At 39.1% G+C, this 25170-nt stretch overlaps 1 protein-coding gene and 1 pseudogene across 4 annotated transcripts in view; both read right to left on the minus strand.

The window, feature by feature from the left end:
* Window positions 1-25170, minus strand: part of NTNG1 (netrin G1) — a 397910-nt gene that overhangs the window by 111792 nt on the left and 260948 nt on the right. The window lies entirely within an intron of this gene.
* On the minus strand, window positions 5772-6440 carry LOC103350221 (adenylate kinase 2, mitochondrial pseudogene; annotated as a pseudogene).

Below are 25170 nucleotides of genomic sequence, written 5' to 3' on the forward strand. Positions count from 1 at the left end.
TAAAATGAAATACCCAGAGAGGAGGAAAAAAGATTTTTTTATAAATGGAAAGAGCATCAGTGAAATGCATGCCAAAGCAAGTGATCTAAGACATGCAAGTAGAAATGCCGATGTAGAAGAGACAGATGTGGGCAGAATAAATATTTGAAGAAATAATTAGTAAAAATATTCAAGTTTTTACCAAGTTCAAGAAGTGTAATGAATCCCAAGTATAAGAAATCTGAAGAAAAATACACCTAGCACATCATCAATAAAATGCCCAAAACCAGTGGAAAAGAGTATCTTAAAAGGCACATAAATGTGGATTTCCCTTTAGAAACAATGCAAATGAAATGATAAAGAATCAAACTGGTTAAAGTAATGGAAGAAAAACAAATCCTGTTGATTATAATGCTAGACCCAGAAAAGTATCTTTCAAAAATGAAGGCAAAATAAAGAAATTTTCAGGCATATAAAAGCTGAAAGAATTTATCATCACATGCACATGCACTACAAGAAATGTTAAAGGAGGTCCTCAGGCAAAAGAAAGATGATAACAGATGGAAATCTGGATTTACACACAGAAAAGTGAAGAGTACTAGAAATGGCTGCTATGTGGTAAGCATACAGTTTTTTTCTGATTATTTAAAAGATAACTGTTAAAATAAAAATGATAAAAATATATTGTGAGCTTTATCACACACACACAAAATACAGGAAAACAAAAGCATAAAGGATGTGAAGGGCAAAATAGAAGTATTCTAAGCTTCTTATCTGAAGTGGTATGACACTTTATTAGATATCTGAAGTCGTGCGGTATCACTTGAATTGAGATTAGTAAGTTACAGTTATATAGTTTATACCCCAAAGTGATCCTAAAATAACAATAAGAAGAGTTACAACTAATAAACTAAGAAGATACAAGAAGCAGTTTAAAAAATTCATAAATCCAAACACAGAAATTGAGGAAAAGCAAACAGTAAAAATGGGATAAATAGAAAATAAATAGCATGATTTGGACTTAAATCTAATTATGTCAATAATCACAATAAATCTAAATTACCTCAACATTCTAATTAAGACATAGATAAAGCGGCTGGCATTGGGACGCAGTGGGTTAAGATGTCGCCTCTGATGTTGGAAACCCATATAGGTGCTGGTTTGTGTCCCAGCTGCTCCACTTCTGATTCAGCTCCCTGCTAATATGCTTGGGAAAACAACAGAAAATGGCCCAAGAGCTTGGGCTCCTGCACTCACATGGGAGACCCAGATGAAGCTCCTGTCTCCTGCCTCCTGACTTCTGCCTGGTCCAGCCCTGGCAGTTATAGCCACTGGAGTGTGAACCAGCAGATGGAAGATCTCTCTCTCTGTCTCTCTGTCTCTCCCTCTCTCTGTAACTCTGCATTTTAAATAAATAAATAAATCTTTAAAAAATAGACATAGATAAAGCAGCAATATTGTTACATGATGTCTATAAACAGATGATGGTAACACTACAAAGTAAGCTGGAATGGAATGTTAATATCAGGAAAAAAGTAGATTTCAGATCAAGAACTATCACTACAGGTAAGTGGGTTATTTAATCATGCTAAAGGATTCAACTGATCAAGGAAATAGAAAAGTCATAATTGTTAATGCTCCTAAAAACAGAGCTTTAAAATGCATGAAACAAAACTGATAGAATTATAAGGAGAAATAACAAATCTGTAATTGTGACCAGAGGTTTCAATTTCCTCTCTTAATAGTTGGTGGAACAGGAAGACAGAAAATTAGGAAGCTTATTGTAGACTTGAACAACACCATCAACCAACTTGATCTTGCTAAAACATTCCACCCAAAACAACCAGAAAACATACCTTTCTAGGTATACACAGAATACTTACTAAAAAAGACCATATTCTGAGCCATAAAATAAGTCAAAATAAAATCAGAATGATGAAAATCACACAGTATTATTCTCTGAATAAAATGAAATTAAATTCTAAATCAACAATAGATATCTCAAACATCCACAAACATTTAGTAAAGCAAATATACATGTTTAAATAAGTCATGAATCAAATTAAAAATAAAGGAGGAAATTAGAAAGTATTTTAAATTGACAACATAAATCAGAATCTGTGGGACAGCAGTGAATAGTACTGGATAGGGGAAGAATTCATAGCACTAAATGCTAAGACTTTTTAAAAAGAAGAAATGTTGGCCAACGCCACGGCTCAATAGGCTAATCCTCTGCCTGTGGCGCTGACACACCAGGTTCTAGTCCCGGTCGGGGCACCAGATCCTGTCCTGGTTGTTCCTCTTCCTGTCCAGCTCTCTGCTGTGGCCAGGGAGTGCAGTGGAGGACGGAGGATGGCCCAAGTGCTTGGGTCCTATACCCGCATGGGAGACCAGGAGAAGTACCTGGCTCCTGGCTTTGGATCGGCACAGTGCGCCGGCCCCAGCGCGCCACTGTGGGGTGAACCAATGGAAAAGGAAAACCTTCCTCTCTGTCTCTCTCTCACTGTCCACTCTGCCTGTCAAAAAAAAAAAAAAAAAAAAAAAAAAAAAAAAAAAAAAAAAAAAGAAAGAAAGAAAGAAAGAAATGCTTCATCAATAACCTCAGCTTCCATTTTAAGAAACCAGAAACAGAAGAGTCACTTAAACCCAAAGTATACTTAATAAATACCAAAGCAGTAACCAAAGAAGTGGAAAGCAGAAAGACGATAGAGAAAAATCGAGACCAAAATCCAGTTCATAGAGAAGCTTTCTAAAACATTTTATTTCAAAATAGTTCCAAATTTACAAGATAAGAATTGTGAGGTAGTAACACAGAGTTTCCATAAACCCTTTCCCCAGTTCCCCTACTGACATTTCATATTAATATCTTTTTAAATTTTTTTTAATTTTTAAATTTTTTAAAAGATTTATTTATTTATTTGAAAGTCAGAGTTACACAAAGAGAGAAGCAGAAGCAGAGAGAGACAGAGGTCCTCCATCTGCTGGTTTACTCCCCAGTTGGCTGCAAAGGCTGGAGCTGTGCCCATCCGAAGCCAGGAGTCAGGAGCCCCCTCTGGGTCTCCCACATGGGTGCAGAAGCCCCAGGACTTGGGCCTTCCTCCACCGCTCTCCCAGGCCATAGTAGAGAGCTGGATCAGAAGTGGAGCAGCCGGGTCCCACATTGGATGCCAGCATTGCAGGTGGTGGCTTTACCTGCTACACCACAGCGTCGACCCCTCATAATGCTATCTTTGTCACAATTAATGAATCACATCCAACTTTTCACATTTTTGAAGCTGAAAAATTTCTAGCTGGACTGATTTGGGGAAAAGTATAGTGAAGACACAAACTACCTATGTCTGGACACCATGGAGTCTATAGACAGTAGAAGGATAACTAGAGAATATTATGAACAACTTGATGTGGATAAATTTGGCAACTTAGATTAAATAGGCAAATTCCTACAAATTACTGAAACTTACTCAAGAAGAAATAGTTAGCTTGAATAGCCTTTTATCTCTTAAAGAAATAGAATTTATAACTAGAACTTTTTCCACAGAGAAAACTCCAGGTCCAAATGCAGTCACTGGAGAATTCTGGGAAACACTTAAGAAAGAAATACCAATGTCACACAAACTCTGCCACAAAAGTGAAGAGGAGAGAATAATTCCTAGCTAATTATTTGAACCCCAAAATACTCTAGCATCAAGCCAAGAAAAGTCACTACAGGACAAGAAAATGATAGACCAACCCTTATATACATAGATATAGAAATCCTGAACAAAAATTTAGCCAATCAAATTCAAAAATATTTAATGAAGAGAATATATATCTAAGTGAAATGTACCTCAGAAATGCAAGGTTGCTTTACTATTAAAAATATGTCTGTGCAATTCACCACTTAAACAAACTTAAAGGAAAAATTATATGATCATCTCAACTGACACAGGTGAAATATTTTGCAAAATCTTACATCCGTTTCTGATAACAACTCTCAGAGGATTAGCACTGGAAGAGCACTTTACCAACATGTTAACATGAAACATGCATTTACCATTTTAACTATGATCAAAGACTGAGTGCTTTCCCTTTAAGGTCAGGAAAAAGATAAAAAAGAAATTTTTTTTAAGGTTTACCTATTTCATTTGAAAGGCAGAGACCCAGAGAAAGAAGGAGAGACACAGAGAGAGAGATCTTCCATCTGATAGTTCACTCCCCAAATGCCTGTAAGGACCCTGGCTGGGCCAGGCCAAAGCCAGGAGCCAGGAGCTTCCTCTTGTTTCCCATGTGGGTGCAGGGGCCCAAGCACTTGGACCATCCCCTACTGCCCTCCCAGGTGCACTAGTGGGGAGCTTGACTGACAGCGGAGCAACTGAGAATCCAGCCAATGCCCAAATGGGATGCTAGCACTGCAGGCAGCTTCAATAGAAGATGGCACAACTGCTTGGGCCCCTGCAGGTGCATGGGAGACCCAGAAGAAGCTCCTAGTTTCTGGCTTTGGCTCAGCTCAGCTCTGGCCTGTGGGGAGTGAATCAGCAGATGGAAGACCTTTTTCTGTCTCTCCTTCTCTTTGTCTGTAACTCTACCTCTCAAATAAATACATAAATAAATATTAAAAAGTTTATTCTTATTACTTTTTTCCCTCAAAATTTTTCATATACTTTATTGACTTAAGGGCCCAAGAAGACAGCATTTGGTCAGTTGAGAAAGGGACTTCACTGAAGACAGTTCATCATGGTAATGTTGAGTGATCTGAGTTGCAGGATTTGAGGATGGAAATTCCAGTCACTGGATGATATAGCATAGGACATCTGCTCATTGATTTCCAAAGGACCCTTTATGCACTGTGGGTGAAGAAGGCAAGAGTGTAGTGTAGCATGTTGGTGGCTGCTGAGAGTTTAGTCAGGAGGGCAGGTAGACTGGTAAAATCAGCAGGATTGATTTGCTGAGCCACCACTGGCCTGAATGAACCCCTGGCTCTCTCTCCAACGTGGAGATGATTTTCTGATCTGCTGGTGTGAGGAAACGAGGTCAATATTTAAAATGTTTCCTGTCCCAAGCTCTAGGACCAACGGGGCCACAGTTTTATTTCCTGCATTCTTTGCCTGGCAACCCATGAGGTTCTGAGATAAAAACCGAGTTCTTAGGGCATGAGCTTTAAAAAGTATCGTGACCAGTTCAAGTAAATGAAAACTCTATTCCTTTGATTGTTTTTATTTTTAAAAAATAATTTATTTATTTATTTGAAAGGTAGAGTTACAGACATTGAGAGGGAGAGACAGAGAGAAAGGTCTTCCATCCGTTGGTTCACTCCCCAAATGGCCACAACGGCCAGAGCTGCGCCGATCTGAAGCCAGGTGCCAGGAGCTTCTTCCGGTCTCCCATAAAGATGCAGGAGCCCAGGGACTTGGGCCACTTCCACTGCTTACCCAGGCCACAGCAGAGAGCTGGATTGGAAGAGGAGCAGCCAGGACTAGAACTGGCACCCATATGGGATGCTGGTGCCGCAGGTGGGGGATTAACCTACTGCGCCACTGCACTGGCCCCATCTCCATTCCTTTGAAATATGACTGCCTCTCTGTATTTGAACCTAATCAGTCCAATCAGTGTATTTTAAAAATTAGTCTTCCCCTTTACATATACTTTCACAACTCCCACCTGTGTGTGAAAAAAAAAATGCCTCACTGCAGGAACGCTGCTCTTTCGAACACTCAAGCTCCTCCTCAGCTCCCCTTCTCCATCCTCCCCTGGACCACCCTTCCACTCTGCCCAGCACCTAAGAGCAAGGTGATGAGCAGGGGTTTGGTCTGGTCTGGCCTTCTGTTCCTAAGGGGTGGATTTGGAGAAGGCTGCTAGGATGCACACAAATACATCAGAGGTCTGGGATGCATCAATGGCAGGGTCGAGTCCCTGTTTCCTGAGGTCCTCCACAAGTGGGGTGGTCTGAATGTGGATTTCCAAGGCCTTCTCATGACTGATGGATCAAGGGTTCCCCAGTGATGTCATCTTTTATGGGTTCCTCTAGGAAACTGAACCCCTTGTGGTAGGAATGGCCACAGTTGAGGGTAATCTGCCTTTCTGAAATGCTCTGGAGTTGCAGGGTGTCTGGGATACTGAATTCAATTACAGAACCAAGCTTCTCTTTCCTCTTCTCCATCAGGACAGCCAGCAATTTCTCCTGCCTCCCACTCTGAGGGAAGCCTCTAGAAGAAACCATTCCTGCACGACGGGGTCTCTAGATACTTCTCAGTGAGCTCCATGACCATTTCATCATTCACCAGTTTCCCTTCAGCTTTCTTCCAAGCTCTGAGCCAGAAGCTACCATGGACCTGAGAATGTCCTTGTTGGCTAAATGACAGACACAGAAATTTGGGGCCAGTCTGGGTGCCTAGGTACCTTTTGCCAGGCTCTGGCAGGCCCAGCAGCATGGCCTGGATGCTTTTGAGAAACTCGAGTTTGGCTGCCAACATACTGGGAGCCATGCCAGTCAAAGTCTCTCACTGCCATATACCCGTACAGTTCCCATTCTTATTATTTCTGACTCCTTGTTTGTGCAACACATCTAAAAGGATCTCAGAAAGCTAACTTTGCAAGGTTGGAGGATAAAAGATCAATATACAAAAATCAATCATATTTCTAAAGATTGGTAACAAAAAAATTGGAAATTGAACTAAAAGCTTACATAATTTATATGAAGCATTTAGCGATAAATCTGAAAAAATATGTACGTGACCTGTATACAAATAGACACAACATTGCTGAAAGAAAAAAGACCTAAATAAATGGAGAGATGCTCTTGATGGGCCAGAAGACTAAAAATTGTTAAAATGTCAATTCTCCCCCAATTATCAATGGGTTCAATGCATTCCAAATTAATTCCTTCCACCTACCAAGCATAAAGCTCATCAGACTTCTATTTCTCCTTTAAATATTGATAATCTTATTCCAAAATTCATATGGAAATATAAAAGTCCTAGAATAACCAAAACAAGTGTGAGAAAGAGCAAGCTAGAAGATTAAATTAGGCAATTTCAAGCCTTATAAAGCTACAGGAATGGAAACAGTGTAAAACTGGTTTAAAGATAAATGAGGGCCGGTGCCGCGGCTCACTAGGCTAATCCTCCGCCTTGCGGCACCAGCACACCAGGTTCTAGTCCTGGTGGGGGTGCCAGATTCTGTCCTGGTTGCGCCTCTTCCAGGCCAGCTCTCTGCTATGGCCAGGGAGTGCAGTGGAGGATGGCTCAAGTGCTTGGGCCCTGCACCCCATGGGAGACCAGGATAAGTACCTGGCTCCTGCCATCGGATCAGCGCGGTGCGCCAGCCGCGGCGGCCATTGGAGGGTGAACCAACGGCAAAAGGAAAACCTTTCTCTCTCTCTCTCACTGTCCACTCTGCATGTCCAAAAAAAAAAAAAAAAAAAAAAAGATAAATGAGAACAGAATAAACAGTTAACAAATAGACCCATACGTCTATGGACAACTGATTTTGACAAAAACTCAAAGGCATTTCTGTAGAAAAAGGACTGTGTTTTCAAGAAATGGTAGTAGTGGGGCCAGCACTGCAGCATAGCAGGTCAAGCCTCCATCTTCAGCGCCGGCATCTCATATGGGTGCTGGTCAGAGTCTGGGCTGCTCCACTTCCGCCCCAACTTCCTGCTAATGTGCCTGGGAAAGCAGTGGAGTGTGGCCCAAGCTCCTGGCTCCTGGTTCCTGGCTTTGGATTGGCCCAGTTCCAGCCATCGTGACCATTTGGGGAGCAAACCTGTGGATGGAAGACCTCTGGCTCTGGCTCTGCCTCTCTGTAACTCAAATAAATAAATAAATCTTAAAAAAAAATGGTAGAACAATTAGTTATATAAAAATGATCTTCTATCCATTCCTAACATTCTTTACAAAAGTTGACTCAATGCTGATCATTATCTTAAATATTAAGCACAAACACATTTTTGAGAAGAACGCATAGAAGAAAATCTTGGTGATCTGGGGTTAGGAAAAGATTTGTTATGTATGACACCAATAATATGAACCATAAAGAACAAATTGATTGGTGCCAGTGTTATAGCATAGGAGATTAAGCCTCCGCCGGAAGCAACGGCATCTTAAGTGGGCACTAGTTGGAGTCCTGGCTGCTCCATTTCTGATCCAGTTCCCTGTTAATGGCCTGGGAAAGCAGTGGAGGATACCCCAAGTGCTTATGCCTCTGCACTCTGGTGGGAGACCTGGAAGAAGTTCCTGACTCCTGCCTTTGGATTAGCCCAGCCTTTGCAGGCATTTGGGGAGTGAACCAACAGATGGAAGACCTCTCTGTGTCTCTCCCTCTCTCTGTAACTCTGCCTCTCAAATAAATAAATAAATAAATCTTTTTTTAAAAAAGAACAAATTGATAAAATTAAAAATTTCTACTTTTAAGACATTGTAAAGAAGAAAAAATAAAAAAAGACAGATGGAGAAATCCATGGATTTTAAGAAGTTGTTTGCAAAACACAAATCTGACAAAAAAATAATTATCTGCAATATAACTCAATAATAAGAAAGCAAATAACCCAATCTATAATTTAAAAATTGTACCAAAGATTTGAGCTAAGAGAGATTTAAGGCAAATAAGCAAATGAAAGATGCTCAATGTCCTTAGTTGTTAGAAAAGTGCCAATTTAAATCACAATGAGATACCTTTGCATGGAGTAGTGAATTGCAGTAGACTTAAAGTCAGATGTGGGAGTAGACTACGGGTCTTAAGTGCAACTGGTAGCACTTTGTGTACTGACTGTGAGACTTCAGTTAAGTTCACTAACTCCATCATTGTCAGTTTCCCTATTTGTAAAATGAGGACAGCAACTGTACTTAGCACACACAGAATTGCTATGAAAGAAGGTGAAATGAGAAAACTGTACTGAAGAATCTGCCATCAGGTCTTTTTGTTAGATAAAGAAATAAAGAAATGTGATATTTTTGCACACTTGAGAGTCATTCCTGCTCCACATATTTAGTTTCTCGTAGGAGAAAGGGAAGGGAACAGCAGATGGGGGAGAGGCAGAACCAAGAGAGTAGATGCAGGAAACTGGAGCAAGAGGTAATGAGAAGGTAGAAAAATCCTCTAAGAACCCTGGAAATAATGAGGATGTGGAGTTAGAATAACAGGTTTCCTATTGTATATGAGATGGATATTCCAGTTAATTTTATTTAAAGACCTTAACACATGATACTCCAGTAGGCTAGGTCTTATGGGAAATCTGGATGGTTCACATATTGGTAATATGTATTTTTTAGCAAAAGTTCCTGTTTTACAAATGGAGAACAGCTGCCATTCTCTAAGGATACAATGGAGATTTCAGGCGTGGCTTTGATGCAACAGGAATCCACATGCACAAAGGTATTCCAGGATTTAAGAACCACACGGGGAAACATTTTCCTGGGAGGGGTCCCACTGATCACATTGTGTGTGAAGACTGTTGGGCTACAGCAGTGATCCCTCACATTACCACTGTTGCCTGGGTGTCTGTAAAGAAAAAGGTGTGCTGGTGTCAATCAGTAGGCTCTGCGCTTCCGGAAGGAGTTTCAGATCTACCTGTTTCTCAGTCCAAACTCCACTTCTTAGGGTTCAGGAAAAACAAAAACAACGAATTTCTGGCTAATATTAAGACATGCATTTCCTGTTTGTTGGCAGGCACCAGTTTAGAATGCCCAGGTCTCTATTCAGGATTCAGTCTCTTTGCCCACTGTATCTGTAGCACAGGACTGATTTATCATATGCCTTGATGTCATTAAACATTTATTAAGCACCCATAGTGTGCAAGACACAGAGAAACAGATAAAGGCATTGTTCCTACTTAGCAGCCCTGTGTAAAAGAAGAGTAATGAATGTATGCTTATTCAGTAGATCAAGCAACCAATATACATTTTAAGAAATCCATAAATATTTAATCAAGATTTTATACAGTAATTCTGACAGAGAAACTTAGGCTTCTGGGAATACATTAAAATAGGATTCAAAATGACTAAAAATTTAAAGGCCTGCTGTTTTTTGTGGACACAATGAATCGAAATACCTTAAAATGGATATTTGAAAAGCATTCTATATAATTTCTCAGAAAAAAACTCTAAAAATCAAATGACATCTTAAGTCTTAATAAGCAAGATGAGCTTATGCTGTATCTTTTTCATCAAGACAGAAGATGTGGAAGATTCCATTGTATCTCAATCACTTGTTCATTAAACATTTGGGAAAAATTTGAAGTCTAACTCTATCCTTTCACTCACATACACAGCTTTATAGAAACAACTTTTGTCCACAGCCCTGTGACTTTAGTATGCTGGAGTTTCAGGCCTTTTGGAGCATCATCCTTGACTCTACACCCTTTTGTTATAAAGTCAATTTTAGCTATGAGTTTCCAGTTTTCTGGAGAGAATGTGTCACAATAAACTTGGAGACAGATTTTTGGGTCTATATTTAATTCAAAGTGCCCTTACATCTGCTCAGACACCATCCTAAAGCAGTCCTTCTGAGATGCGAGTGATGACCCACCACTTCCGATCTATATTTGCAGGTGGCATTCCTCAGCAGCCACCTGCCAGCTGGTGTCTCCGCACTTTTCTCCCTCCTGTGCCACTGAAAGGGAACAATTTGTTGTGTGGGAGGTCTCAAATTCTGGAGATTAAATTACCATCTGAGTGGACACGGTTACAGCACCATTCAAAAATATCACTTAACTCTGCTACATTATTTCCCCCGCATACCCCCAGGTGAGTCGCTACAGCTCTGTGTCACTGCTATTGTTTCTTGGAGCAGCCACTGGTGGCAAACTCTTTATTTGTCATCAGCTTACTGGAGAGGCAAACTAGAGAAGGTACTTCGACACAGTGGGGATACAGTGCATTTGTGATCTGAAAGGAAATTGAGTTTCTGTTGAACTGTTTACTGCTGCTGGAGAAACAAGAGAGGTTAATTTCATACTGTTTAATATAGCTTTGAAAGACTGCACAATAAAATAATGCTTGAGCATAATAGTGGTATGCTTAAGACCTGCCCTCCCGCAAGCAAAACAAACTCAAAATCGTTTTAGATTTTTAAAATGGATTTTAAATTCTTATGAATTCACATTCTGAGGGATTATGTTAAGTAGCTGTTACAAATCATATCTTGCGCCAAGTGGCATGTAGAAAAATATGCAAAAATCTGATTATGTTTCATTGAAGATTCTCTCTATTTTGTATTATAGCTGAATTTGAATTTTTATATTTATCGGCATCATTACATCACATATGGTAAGTGACTGTAAAATATGCATATATAAAATTATATTGGCTTACCTATATGCAAATGAATAAATATATTCATGTGTTTGTATGTTTTTATTATCCTGTAACTTCTTAAAAAGTGGCACTGGAGTCCAGCTGTTTCCTATGGGCCCTTGAGTGCAAACAGGGCTTGCTGTGTACCACTAGTAAATCATTCACAACATTGTTAATCCTTTGGTTGCCTTTTCTTCATAAGCACTATTCATTTTTTTGGGAGGGGTGGAACTGTTCCTATTATAAGCTCACACCGTGGAGTCATAGTGTGAATAAAGACAAGATTCTAGGGTTGATTTTCACCATTTTAATGAAATCTTCCTAGAGAAGAAATTCAAAGTCCTAGACAACATACTTAATCTTAACTGCCTTTTAATTCAGCACTTTATAATAGAAAATTATTGTGGGCCACAGATATGAGCCATATATGTAAGTTAAAATGTTCTCAGAAGCCACATTTTTAAAAAGTAACAGATAAAATTAATGTTTTAAAGATTTATTTACTCATTGAGGGGAGAGAAGTCTTCCATCTGCTGGTTTGCTCCCCAGACGACCCCAATGGCAGAAACTGCGCCTATCTGAAGCCAGGAGCCGAGTTTCCTCCAGAGCTCCCAAGTGGCTGCAGGGGCCCAAGGACTTGGGCCATCTTCCACTGCTTTCCCAAGCCATAACAGAGAGCTGGATCTGAATTGGAGCAGCTGGGACTTGACCAGGTGCCCATATGGGATGCCAACACTGCAGGGAACAGCTTTACCCACTAAACCACAGTGCCAACCCCAAATAAAATTAATTTTAATAATATACTTACAATACAATAAAAATATTTGTATTTATTTAAATCCAGTATATCAAAACACATTATGCTTCAATGTTTTTTCCAACATTTATCAAAATTAATATATAGCTGTGAGTAGTATAAAATTATTTTGCTTTATGTCAACACTATAGGTATTGCATTAGGGGAAATTTTTTTTTAAAGATTTATTTATTTGTAAGTCAGAGAGAGACAGAGAGACAGAGAGAGAGATTCCACTGGCTGATTTGCACCCCAAAGTGGTCACAATGGCCAAGGCTAAGCCAGGCTGAAGCTGGGGGCTTTATCTATCTCCCATATGGGTGCAGGGACCCAAACACTTGGGCCATCTTTCACTGCTTTTCCCAGACCATTAGCAGGGAGCTGGATTGAAAGGGGAACAGCCAGGATTTGAACCAGTGACATGTCAGTGTTACAGGTAGTGGCTTTACCCACTATACCACAATACTGGCCCCAGCGGAAATATGTTTTTAAATAATGAGAGATGATTGAGAGACAAGAATTAGAGAGACAAATTGGGTTTGCGTCAGAAACATGTGGTTTGGGACTTCTGGTTTTGTATTTGAATATACAATTAACTTTATAAGTAACAGTATTTTGAGACAATTTTATCTGTAAAGGGAGACTAATAATACCTGATTCAAATTAGATGGGCAGGCAAAACACTTGGTACATGAGAAATTGATCAGTAAATGCTTGGAGGAAGATGGTGATGGTGATGCTTTCTTAAATGTGAAACCAAGAAGTATGGTTTTGCTAACTCACTAAGAACTCATTGGAAGGTACTCTATACTCTGCTGGACATATTACAAATGGTTTTAAGAGTCCTTTGAAAAACTATGCAACTTCATAAAAAATATAAACATAATGGGGCAGGCATTTGGCAAAGTAGTGAAGACACGGCTTGGGATACCTACATCCCATATCAGAGCAGCTGGGTTCAAGTCCAGCTTCCTGGTAATGTGTACCCTGAGGCAGCAGGTGATGACTCAAGTTGCTGAGTGCCTGCTGTCCATAAGGGAGACCCAGATTGAATCCCTGGCTCCTGGCTTCAGTATATTCCAACCCTGGCTGTTATGGGCATTTGGAGAGTAACCAGAGGATAGAGGGATGTCTCTCTATTTGTCTCTGCTTTTTTTTTTCTCTATTCCTCTGCCTTTTGATTAAAATTAAAACATTGAACTTTATTTTAAAAATAAGAAATAAATGTGTAGTTTAACCAAGTTAACCCATTCTTTGAACATATGTGCATGAAATAATTTAAGTGAATAAAAAGAGCTTTATTATGAAAGTCTTTGTTGCAGTGTACCTATCAAAAAGAAATGAATGGGAAATGCCAAGTTTAATAAATGATTAGCTTAGTAGAAATGTAGTCTACCATATACAGAAATGTTATATCATTATGCAGTCAATAGGAATAATCATGAAAATTACGTGAAATTTATAAAATAATTATGGCAAATAGAAGTGAAAATTCAGAAATGGCAAGTGTACTTTGATAACAATTATATATATGGATGTGAAAAAAAGTTGGGGAGGTAATTTGTACAAACAGAAGGAACTATGTTAGGGTGAAGTGACTTAAATTATTATTCAATATTGCTATATAATATTGAAAAGATAAGCAGTTTATTCTAGAAATATAATTATCCCATCAATTAAAAATATTTAGAATCTCCTCTATGTGCTTCACATTAAAGCAACCCAGAAAAAAAGAGAACAGCTCTCTGTACCCCAAAAGTTATCTAGATCAAAACAGGAAATAACTGATCAAAACAATGATGAACAACTTTAAGTAGTAACTGTGTCCTATTATAGCTTTAGTTATAAAGACATTGTTTGCAACATCTCATGAAATATACATGTAAAAACATGGAATGATTGAACACCAAATAGATTCAGATTCAGGTAAGAGAGAAGACGATCGATGAAAAGAAACTGCCTCTCAGCAGAGACTGGCTTTGAGCTGAAATAGGAAAGCTATGCAGTTTTGTGTAAGTGGCAAGAGAGGATCCACTTTACAGAAATGACAAAATGAATAAAAGCATGTAGTGTAGGGAATTAATCCGAAAAGAGAGTGATATTATTAGCAGATTTCTTTTGGAGAGGGGGAGGCATAGTACTGGAATAATTATTTATTGCATGCAAAAATTTGCACGGATTAAGTGCAAACTTTGGTTCGGATGCGGAGATGAGATTAGGCATAATGTTGAAAGCATGCTGCCTTGCAGATTGTTTCCTGTCTCTGGATGACAACTGGATTGGAATGGGTGCCCTCCCTTGTCCTTCCTGATTATGAGATTCTGCGATGACATAAAAGACACGAAGACAGCACAATGCTGTAGTCCCTTCACAGCATTACAGTGGGATACCGTCCTATTATACTTGTACTTGTGATGCAGCTTTTTTCTGTCAGAAAACTAAGCCTCATCTTCACTCTGCCATACTTTCACTTAATTCAAATAAGATGATGTGCTACTTTAAAAAGTTTGATTGGACTATTTCATATTGATAAAGAAAAGAAAACCTAACTCTGGTCCTTTGAATAATTTTTCAAAAGAAGAAGTGACACACAACCTTGACAGTTAACTTGACAAGGTACACAATAGGCTCCTCAGGAACACAGGCAGGTGACCTTGGGTGCGACAGGAGAAAGCCCTGAGATGCCACCAGCAGACAGGAGGAGCACTAGGACCAAAATCAGACCTGTGCTCGGAACATTCTCTGAGCTCACCTGCAAGTGCTCAGGCAAAATAAAAGCAGATTGCTAAGAAAGGTACAGAAACTTTAAAAAAGAACCTCCAAAAGGTCTTGAAATCTGCATCTGCCCTTATTCTATTTTGGCTTCAAATGAAAATAGCATCACTTGCCTTGTGCTTTGCGGTTCACAGAGTGTTGTAACATATATCCCGTGTTTAATCCCACAACAATCATGGGATTTCGCAGATGAGGTAATAGTCTCAGAGGCTGGGGGTCTGCCCACGCCTCTCTCCCCTGCCATAAGCAGGGAGACTGAGCTTGCATCTAGCTCTTCAGAGTGCAAAGCTCATTATTTCCACTGTACAACTTTGGCTTCATGTATGCCAGGGTAACACATAGACTAATTCGTTTTCCTACTTAGATCCTGTCACTGTAATGGTGGCTAAAATGGGGATTGACTGGTGAGCACTGTACCTTCCAGTAATGAAAGCAATGGGACACCGGAATAGCACTTACCATAAGCAGCCAGGGTTTTAATCAGAAGCATATATCAACCTGGATGCAGGTACCTGGTCTGCCTCACATTAGGCATTAAGTGGCAACATTCCAAGGGAATAAAAGTGTTTTTTTTTTTTTTTTTTTTGACAGGCAGAGTGGACAGTGAGAGAGAGAGAGAAAGGTCTTCCTTTACTGTTGGTTCACCTTCCAATGGCGCGCTGCAGCCGGCGTACTGCACCGATCTGAAGCCAGGAGCCAGGTGCTTCTTCTGGTCTCCCATGCGGGTGCAGGGCCCAAGGACCTGGACCATCCTCCACTGTACTCCCGGGCCACAGCAGAGAGCTGGACTGGAAGAGGAGCAACCGGGACAGAATCCGGCGCCCCGACCGGGACTAGAACCTGGTGTGCCAGCGCCACAGGTGGAGGATTAGCCTAGTTAGCCATGGCGCTGGCCTCAAAAGGTCTTTTCTTCATAACTCTCACACACTACCTGCTAATGCAACTCGGATTTCCACCATTCAAGTTATTCTTTGGGTAATGTATAACCACTGTTTTAGCAAAATAATTATATTATCATGATGGAAATATCACAGCCCACAGATTTGGGAAAATTTGTGAGAGGGAGAGCTCCAAGAAAAATAGATAGAGGTCATGGAAAATCTGACGGGTGGGTTACAGGGATGGAGGGATGGGTGCCTTGGGGAGTGCCTCAGGAATTTGTGATGGTTGTACAAGAACACTAAATGAATGACCGGTGGACAGGCGGTGAGCTCTACTCTCTCTGTGACTTGGCTCAAGGCTCCTGTCATTGCCTCTGCCATATTTAAACAGCTTGTTCCTGCTGAGTGTTCCACCGACCCTGCCAGTCACACTCTAAGATTCTACAAACGAGTGTAACAGAAGCCAAGATGTTAATTTGATATGACTCTACAATTATGAAGGCATCCTCAGAATTGAAAGAACAAACATGCTTTCATCAGGTTATTGCCGCAGGATGTAGGCTGGTTTATCATTTCTTCCATACAGAAATCATTTCCTGAGTGACAAAAAATGACATCCATTTTCACTGGGATGAGGAGGTGTTAGCAGCAATGAAAAGGTTTGTTTTCTCAAACCCATTTCAAAGACCTTTTGCTTTTTTCCCCTGGAGTTGTGAATGTCCATACTGCAACATGAAAACTGATTTTTCTTTAAAGTGATACATTTAATAAGAGAGTTAAAGAAGTGACACAGGATTTCTGCTGGAAGCAGACTTATGTGACATTATCTATTCAGCAATAACAAAACTAAGGTTCTGAATTCTTTAAAGACCTTGGGAACAAAAATGTAACATGCATTTTGGACTAATAGAGAAGAGATACTTCGTGACTGGTGTCTAGATGTTAGAAAGCAATGTCTAAATTTTTGAGCCAAATACTATGTGTTAATTGATCATTATTCCCTAAACAGAGCTTAGCATAGGATTCTTGCATAGAGTACATGTTCAACAAATGTTATCTAATGTATACTGACTAGCTGCATGGATCAATAATGCAGATAAACCTTTAGGAGAATTATTTAATTTTGCATATACTTCTTTTAAGTAAACCATATATTGTTTGTGAGTTTGAAATAATGTTCAATAGCACACAGATTAAATTATGAGATGTAACCTTGCTCAAAATCTTCCAGTGGTTTCCCACTGCCTACAGTGTGCCTCTAAAACTTAAACAATATGACACTATGCCTTTCCACCTTCAGTGTTCTTCTCCACACTGTACTTGCTTTTCCCTTCAGCATCCTTACACCTGCTGTTCCTCTGGTTGAATGTTCTGCAGATACTGATATGGCTTACTCCTTCGCTCTGATATCCTGTCCTCAGAGAAGCCTTCTTAGACCACTCCTTCTAAAGTGGCTGACTTCTTATTCTCTTCCTCTCAATCTAGTTTGTTTTTCTTCATGGTATGTATTACTGCTTGTGATTGTCATATTCATTGTTTGGTTTGTGCTAAGTTCGGTATGTGTCATAAAATTGTTGCCTAGTAAACCTTTTCCTCAAAGAATCAATTTCCTAATCAATTTTTCATGTGGTGTAGACCATGAGGTTGCAACTCAAACACTGTCAGTTGTAAGGCAGGTAAGTGAACCCTGTCTAAAACAAAGTGTAGTAGGAGCTGCAACTACAGGACAGTTTAGGTCCCCTAAAAAGATATTCAAATAAAAAAATGTTGTGTTGACCAAATAATACACCATATGAGGACCAGACTGGGCTCAGCTGCCTTGGGGTTACATAGATAATATACTTACAGCCAGCAATGATCACCTAATGATAGTTTTGGAGGAAATATAAAATAAATATTTATTTCCTCTTCTCTCATTCACTTTCTTTTGTCTTATCACCCTTAGCATTTTCCCTGAAGATCTGGATTAGCATGGTATATGTGTCTAATTCTGACTGCTCAGTTCCCTAATGATATGAAAGGGGGATGCAAATGAAAACCCACCACTAGCTTTCTAACCACAGAAACAGTAAGCTCTAACTTTAACAACATAGAATCCTTGATGAAAATTGGTGGAACAAGTTTTGGGGGGGGGGGAGTGCCAAGGGCTGACAGAAATGGAAATTGTCACCCTTCACCTCTGAAACTTATTTTCAGGTTTGTAGAGAGAGGTAATTTCCAGAGGGATGGTCATCCTGTAAGGAATAATAAGGCTAAAGAGACTATAAAGCCTTTATCTGTCCACTACACTGACTATTCTGTATTCATGGGCTTTCTTGGGAATGAAGGCAGATCTTTGGCAATTCTCTGATACTCTGATGTCTACGTCTATGATAGGGTTCACATTAGGCCAATCTGTTCCTCTTTGTTATCTATGCTTCTCTACAACCAACCTCCATGGCCTGTTGCTTCAGGTTGTGATTCACAATCATTAACTGCAGTATATGTTTATCAACTTCAGTTATAAGAAAAATTGGGCAGACAGGATGTAACTACATTGTCATGAGCTACTACAGACACTGAATGAGGAGGCACAGGTATCATTGCCTGTGGAAGTCAGGTGCATTCTACCCACAGATGAATTTGTGTGTCTGAATCTCTATAGCTCCACCAACATCTAAGGAATCACAATTTATTTATTTTTTTTAGTTGCCTTTTCAGATTTCTATCAGATTACAATAATATTGTATGATAGAGATGTCAACATTTTTAACAAAATTTTGTGACTTTTTGCAATACCATCATCAGCCTTATTGATCTTGGCCTTGCAAATTATGGAGTCTGCCATGATTTAGATTAATTTGCAATGAAGCTGTGAAGCCTAGAATTAACAGCAAAAACCTAGAGAAACTAATCTGTCAATTCAAGGCACAGACTTCAATCCTTTAATCACAGCTAAACTCTTTATTTCTGGGGCACCAAAGCTGTCCTCACAGCAGAGTGTTATGGCATGTTTGTAATGTCTAAAGGGTAAAAATATGCTCAAATTGCAGTTCAAACAGTGTGGTTTTAAGCAACAACAGCTTGTAGAAGTTGTTAAACTCTCTGCTTCTTTTTCCTGGAATGATTTGATTATCATCTTAAGGTGCTCTTTAGAATTCATTACTTTCAAAGTAGATATTCTAATGTAAACTTTTGTTCATATTAGCTTGGGAAAAGATGATCAAGTTTTCAGTGGGCTAGATCAATGATAGAATGCAGCAAATGAATGAGTAGCAAAGGAAAATGTATTCATCCAGAAAAGTGGAACAGAAAACTCCCACTGGTGGCCAAACCTAAGTGCAAGTGGCCAACTGTAATTGAATGATTCTGGTGTCTTGAAATGAGATGGATCACAGATGTCAAGAATACATTGTATCCCCTCAGACTCAACTATTTTCTAGTGCTTAATCATAGGATCTTCTTTATTAACAATGCTTGATGAACTAAACTTTAAAATAATTCAGACATGACACCTAATATCTCTTGGTAAAGAGGGAAATACTTTCTCCAAGTTACATTTTCCCCATAAAGATAAAAAAAATAACCTATGGTATTTACTTTCAGATTTTGCATATTGTTGTTTATAAAAATCTCTCTGTTTTGCAGTCTTAGGACATGTAAACATTTTCTCATAGTATGTAAAATGTAGTCATAGTAAGTTTGTTTCAAATTTAATATATTTCAAGGGTGGGCATTTGGCTAACTACTAGTTAGGATGCCCACTTTCCAGGTTTAGGTACCAGTGTTCGAGTCCTGGGCCCAGCCCTGATTCCAGCTTCCTGCTAATGTGTACCTTGGGAGGCAGCAGATGATGGCTTCCATGGCTGTGTCCTTGCCATCTATGTGTGAGATCTGAATTGGTTTCCCCATTTGTGGAGTGAACCAGTGGATGTAAAGGCTGTCTCTCTGCTTCTCAAAATAAAATAAGTAAATAAATAAATATTTTTAAAATGAATATATTTTGAAATCTTAATCATACATTTGCATAGAGTGATCCTTTATTTAAGACCAATCATAAATGTAAAAGTAATCTGACTTATAAAGTGGGATATAATACTATAAATTCTGTTAGAATTTTTAAATGTTCCTTAGATATAAGAAACAAAGTGCACCTTCAACATTCTACATAACCAAACAACTTCATCTGTATTTCAAACATTTTCAACCAATAATGTCCTTCATTTTTGTATCAACTCACCATTAGAACCAAATATTGAAAGGACCAGAGAGTGTGGTATGAGTATGTAATTTATAGTTGCTATTGTGGAAAACAAATTGTTAAATAGAGGGGAATAAAATACTAACATTCACATTTCTTGTTAAAATAGGTTTTTCTGTTATTCTCTCTATCTTTCAGCTTTTAAAATTAGCCCATCCTCTTTCTTTCAATGTTAACTTTGGAATTCAGAGTTTCTAGCCACTTCTCAACTATTTCATGAAATCACTCCAAGTTTTAAGGGCCTATGAAGTGTTTTTGGAACAATTGAACTGTTAGAATATGTCTGAACTTTTTTACCTCTATGGAACTTGTGGAGCCCAAGGTTTTGACAAAGAGATGTTAGAAGCAAGGTATCCAGAAATGATGTTATATCCCTGAATGAAGCACTTTTAGCATCCCCTTCCTGGCTCATGTTCACTGCATGCCTGCTCATTTTCTCTGGCCTATTTAAGTATAAATTTAGACATTTTTAAAATGAGATCATGGTTCAGTGAGGTCAACTATTACAATGGATCTGGCCAGGAAAAAAGAAGAATGCCTTTCAAATAATGCTAATCCACTACAGGCTTGCCATTGCCCTGCAACTCGGGGAAGGAATCCAGGCATGCAATTATTTGGTCCGATTCTGACCATGGTGGGGCATGCTAGAGAACACATCTACAAATTATTCTTGGTGAACATGTTTTCTGGCTGGGAACTGCTGATTAGGCCCTAATGGAGAGAGTATTGGTAAAGTCCTTCCTGTCACCAGATTAGCCTTTTCTATCTGTACCCACAAGGTCAATATATCTCTAACAATGACCCGACTCCTTTCAGCAAATAGCCTAATTCTACCTTGAAAACCAGCTTTCTTAAGAATTCGTTAATGAATCCAATAAATATTTTTGAGAATATGCTCACTACCCAGTATTTTCTAGATGCATGTTCTTCAATCCCAGCTGCTCATTAAAATTTCTTAAAAAGTTTTAAAATATGCTTGCCAGGCCCCATGCCAGGTGCATAGTCATTGAGCATGATCTTAAGTGTTACAGAATTGAAAAACATATTTCATGCACTGAGGCTATAAAAGGCTACTTATATTTTAGTGAAGAAAGGACCCAAACACTTGTAAAGAGTTTTGTTTCTGCCAGTATGCCAGCCTAGAACATATTAGAAATTTCTCAGAATGTATTTATTTATTTGAAAGGGGGTGGGAATCATGGGATAGAGAGAGAAAGGGAGATAGAGCGAGAGAGAGAGAGAGAGATAGACAGACAGAATGAATTCCCATTTGCTGGCTCACTCCAATAATGTCTGCAATGCTTGAGCCTGGGCCAGGCCAAAGCCAAGAGCCAAGAACTCAATCCAGGTCTCTCACATGGGTGTCAGGGACACAGGAACACAAATGCTTGAGCCATCACCTGATTCCTTCTAGGGTATTCACTTTCAGGAATCTTGAATTGATAACAGAGCTGGGAACTTGAAGCCATGCATTTAGATAAGAGAGGCAGGTGTCCCAAATGGCATCTTAACAGTTATGCCTGCAATACAATTCTTTAAAAACAATTTTGAGCTGTAAAACAGTGCAAACAATCCACTGAAGTAAGGGAAAAAAAAAAAAAAAAAAAACCAGAGAAGTAAGCAAACATTGAAGCCATCATATTGCTGAATTTCTGTGGCCCTGAGTTTGAGGGTAGTGTTGAATGGACTGGTACCAGAAGAAACCTTGAGTCCAATGGATCAGAGAGCATCCTAAATAAAGAGGAACCCAGGAAGGGTTAAGGTCTTACAAGAACTGGCAAATTGGGCCGGCGCTGCGTCTCACTAGGCTAATCCTCCGCCTGTGGCGCTGGCACCCCGGGTTCTAGTGCCTGTCGGGGCGCCGGATTCTGTCCCGGTTGCTCCTCTTCCAGTCCAGCTCTCTGCTGTGGTCCGGGAGTGCAGTGGAGGATGGCCCTCGCATGGGAGACCAGGAGGAAGCACCTGACTCCTGGCTTCGGATTGGCACAGTGCTGGCCGTGGTGGCCACTTGGGGGGTGAACCAACGGAAAAAGGAAGACCTTTCTCTCTGTCTCTCTCTCTCACTGTCTAACTCTGCCTATCAAAAAAAATAAATAAATAAAAACTGGCAAATTAACATGGGTACATATGGACACATTCATACTGACATCCACATTTCCAATAAATCTTGAGACAGTAAGGAAAGTTATTTTTCTTGGTTTATTCTAAGTAATGGTTAAAAACCAACAAATATCTCAGATTGTGGCTGCTTCCCTGCTCTTATGGGCCTAAAGTAGAATATACCCTATCAGAGTTTCTTAAAACTAGAATATGTGAATTATAACTTAAAAAAGAGGTAGGCCATGTTGTTGTTAGAGTCCAGAAGAAGAGAACATCAGTTGACCTCATTAAAGAATTTGTACAGATATAGGGCCATCAATTATAAGCTAATAATATTTTTAAAAGCATACACGCTATCTGGAAACCTTGAGAACCCATGGGATAAGTACAAAGAGTCACGCCAATTAAAAAACCCAAACCATTAAAAATAAAAATGAAAAAGTAAAAAGAACCAGACCTGAACAGATGGTGAAAACAGGAATAATCAAGTCAAATAAAAAATAAATATGTTTGATAGCCTTAAGAAATAAAGAGGAAATTGGACACATGACTATCAAAAATAATCAGGCAGGTTGAAAAGGAAAAAAAAAACAACACATTCTAGAAATAAAACACTCACTTACTAAATTAAAAAATTCAATGTAAGTTCTTTATGTGGAGAGAAACCCAGTGTAAGACAGAAGTAGCGTGGCTTATCAACAGGAAGGAATGGATTATTTTTAGGATGCCAACTGCTGGGCACACTGCTTCTTCTCTTTTTAAAGTATACAATGTTAAAACACACCACACCAAAGTATGGCATCATAAATAATGGAATGTTTATTACTCACTCAGGCAAGAGATATTCCCTGGGTGGTGGGTGGAACCCACTCACAAAAGGGTGCTTTAGGAATGTCTAGTGGAAGGGGATGGGAAGGTGGGAAGGTGGGAAGGTGGGCAGGCCACAGGAAGGTACTGCAGTGATGTTGGGAGTAGACCAGGTTCTTTCTGGTGGACCACCATGGCAAGGGCCAACAGCAGTTGGGAGGAAGTCCCCAGAGCAGGTAACTGCAGCAGAGACAAGTGAACTTGGCATTTGATAATCCCTATGCAGCTTTGAATTATAGGGTTTCACTGATAGATATAGTAGAGCAGGGTTGGGGAGCTCCATTCATTCTGGCAGGTGTTAAATGGTTTAGTTAGTGTCATAACACTTGGGGTGCTTTAATTCCATATTCCACAACTATTCAGTAAGTGGTATGGACTAATCAGTTATTAAAGTCAAAAAGTTAAGTAGGTCCTAATCTCAGATCATATGCAAAATTCAACCCCAGTTAAATTTGGGATTTCCATGTGAGTGACAAAATTCTAGAACATTTAGAAGAAGATGGCAGAATGTCCTTATGGTTTGGGGGAAAAATGAAGATTAAATTTTTTCTGAATTTACTGAGGAGTAATTGACATAAAAATTCAATATATTATAAGAGGTACAAAACGATTATATAGTGAAATGCTTACTACCATCAAGATATTCAGAATAGTCATCACTTCACATAGGTGTGTGTGTGTGTGTGTGTGTGTATGTTGAGGAAATTTAATATCCATGCTCTTAACAAATCTCAGGTATACAATATAACTCTGTATAATACAAATGCTGTAATTTATCTTCAAAATTTATTCTTCCTGAGTAACTGAAACCTTATCCTCTTTGACCAACATCTTCCCATTTCCCCCCACTCCCCAGGTCCTAGTGGAACCACAATACTGCTCTCTGGCATATTAGCTCAACTTTTTAAGATTCCATTAATAAGAGAGATCATGAAGTACTTATTTTTCTGTGCCTGGCTTACTTCTCTTAGTACAATGTTCTCCACATTCCTCTGTGTTGTCACAAATGACAGGTTTTATTCTTTTAAAAGATCAATGATATTTCATTGTATATATACACACAATGTTTTCTTTATTCCTTCATGTGTTAATGAACACTTGGGTTAATTCCCTTTCTTGACTATTGTGAATAATACTTCCATGAACATGGGAACGTAGCTATCTCTTTGAGAATCTCATTTCATTAGATATATACCTGGAAATAGGAATGCTCCATCATATGATAGTTCATCAAAGATTGGCTTCTTAAGTGAAGCACATAAACATACTATTAATAAAGGAAATTATGATGAATTTGTATCAATTAAAAATTATGAGCACTTGTTCATCAAAAGCTCCCATAAAGAGAATGAAAATGTAAACTATAAATTGTAGAAAGCAAGATAAAACTGTTGAAGTATTAGAATCCTTATTCTATGAGAAGATTCCTATGAGTCAATTAAAAACAAAAGATAAACCACTTCATAGAAAAAATGGACAAAACACAGGAAAAGACATTTCATCAAATAAGAAACAAGAACAAAGGGGAGGTATTGTGGCACAGTGGGGTAAGCCTCTGCTTGGGATTGCCTCATCCCATTCTAGAAGGCCTAGGATTGAGTCCTGCTTCTCCTCCCGTCTTGATTCCTGCTGTGTACCCTGAGAAGCAGAAGATAGCATCTCAAGTACTTGGGGCCCACCCAGACATATGGGAGACCTGGATGGGGTTCTGGGTTCCTGTCTTCTGCCTGGCTCAGTCCTGGTCTCTGTGAGCCACATGGGAAGTGAACCAATAGACGGACAAACTCTCTGTCTCTCCTTTTCTCCTCTCTCCTTCTGTCTTCCTGCCTTTTAAATAAGTTAATAAATTAATTTTTTAAAAAACTTGGATGCTAAACATTTTAGATGATATTTTAGTAATGAGACTGTTATTTAAAACCACAACTAATTTTATATTCATAAGACTGGAAAAAATTGTTGAGCTTCAAAATAGTAAGGGTTAGTGAGATGCAAAAACTTTTAGAATTGTTGATAAGAATACAAATTAGTACAAGTGCTTTGGGTAAAAGTAGGAATTGTTAAAATGTTGACTATGTGTTATATGCCCAATGCAAAATCCTTTCTTTCTTTTTTTTTAAGATTTATTTATTTATCTAGAAGTCAGAGTTACACACACACACACACACACACACACACACAGAGGTCCTCCATCTGCTGGCTCACTCCCCAATTGGCTGCAACAGCAGGACCTGCGCCAATATGAAGCCAGGAGCCAGGAGCTCCCTC

The sequence above is a fragment of the Oryctolagus cuniculus genome, chromosome 7 (assembly GCF_051225735.1).
Source record: "Oryctolagus cuniculus isolate XC-2025 breed Fujian yellow rabbit chromosome 7, ASM5122573v1, whole genome shotgun sequence".
Classification (NCBI taxonomy): Eukaryota; Metazoa; Chordata; class Mammalia; order Lagomorpha; family Leporidae; genus Oryctolagus; species Oryctolagus cuniculus.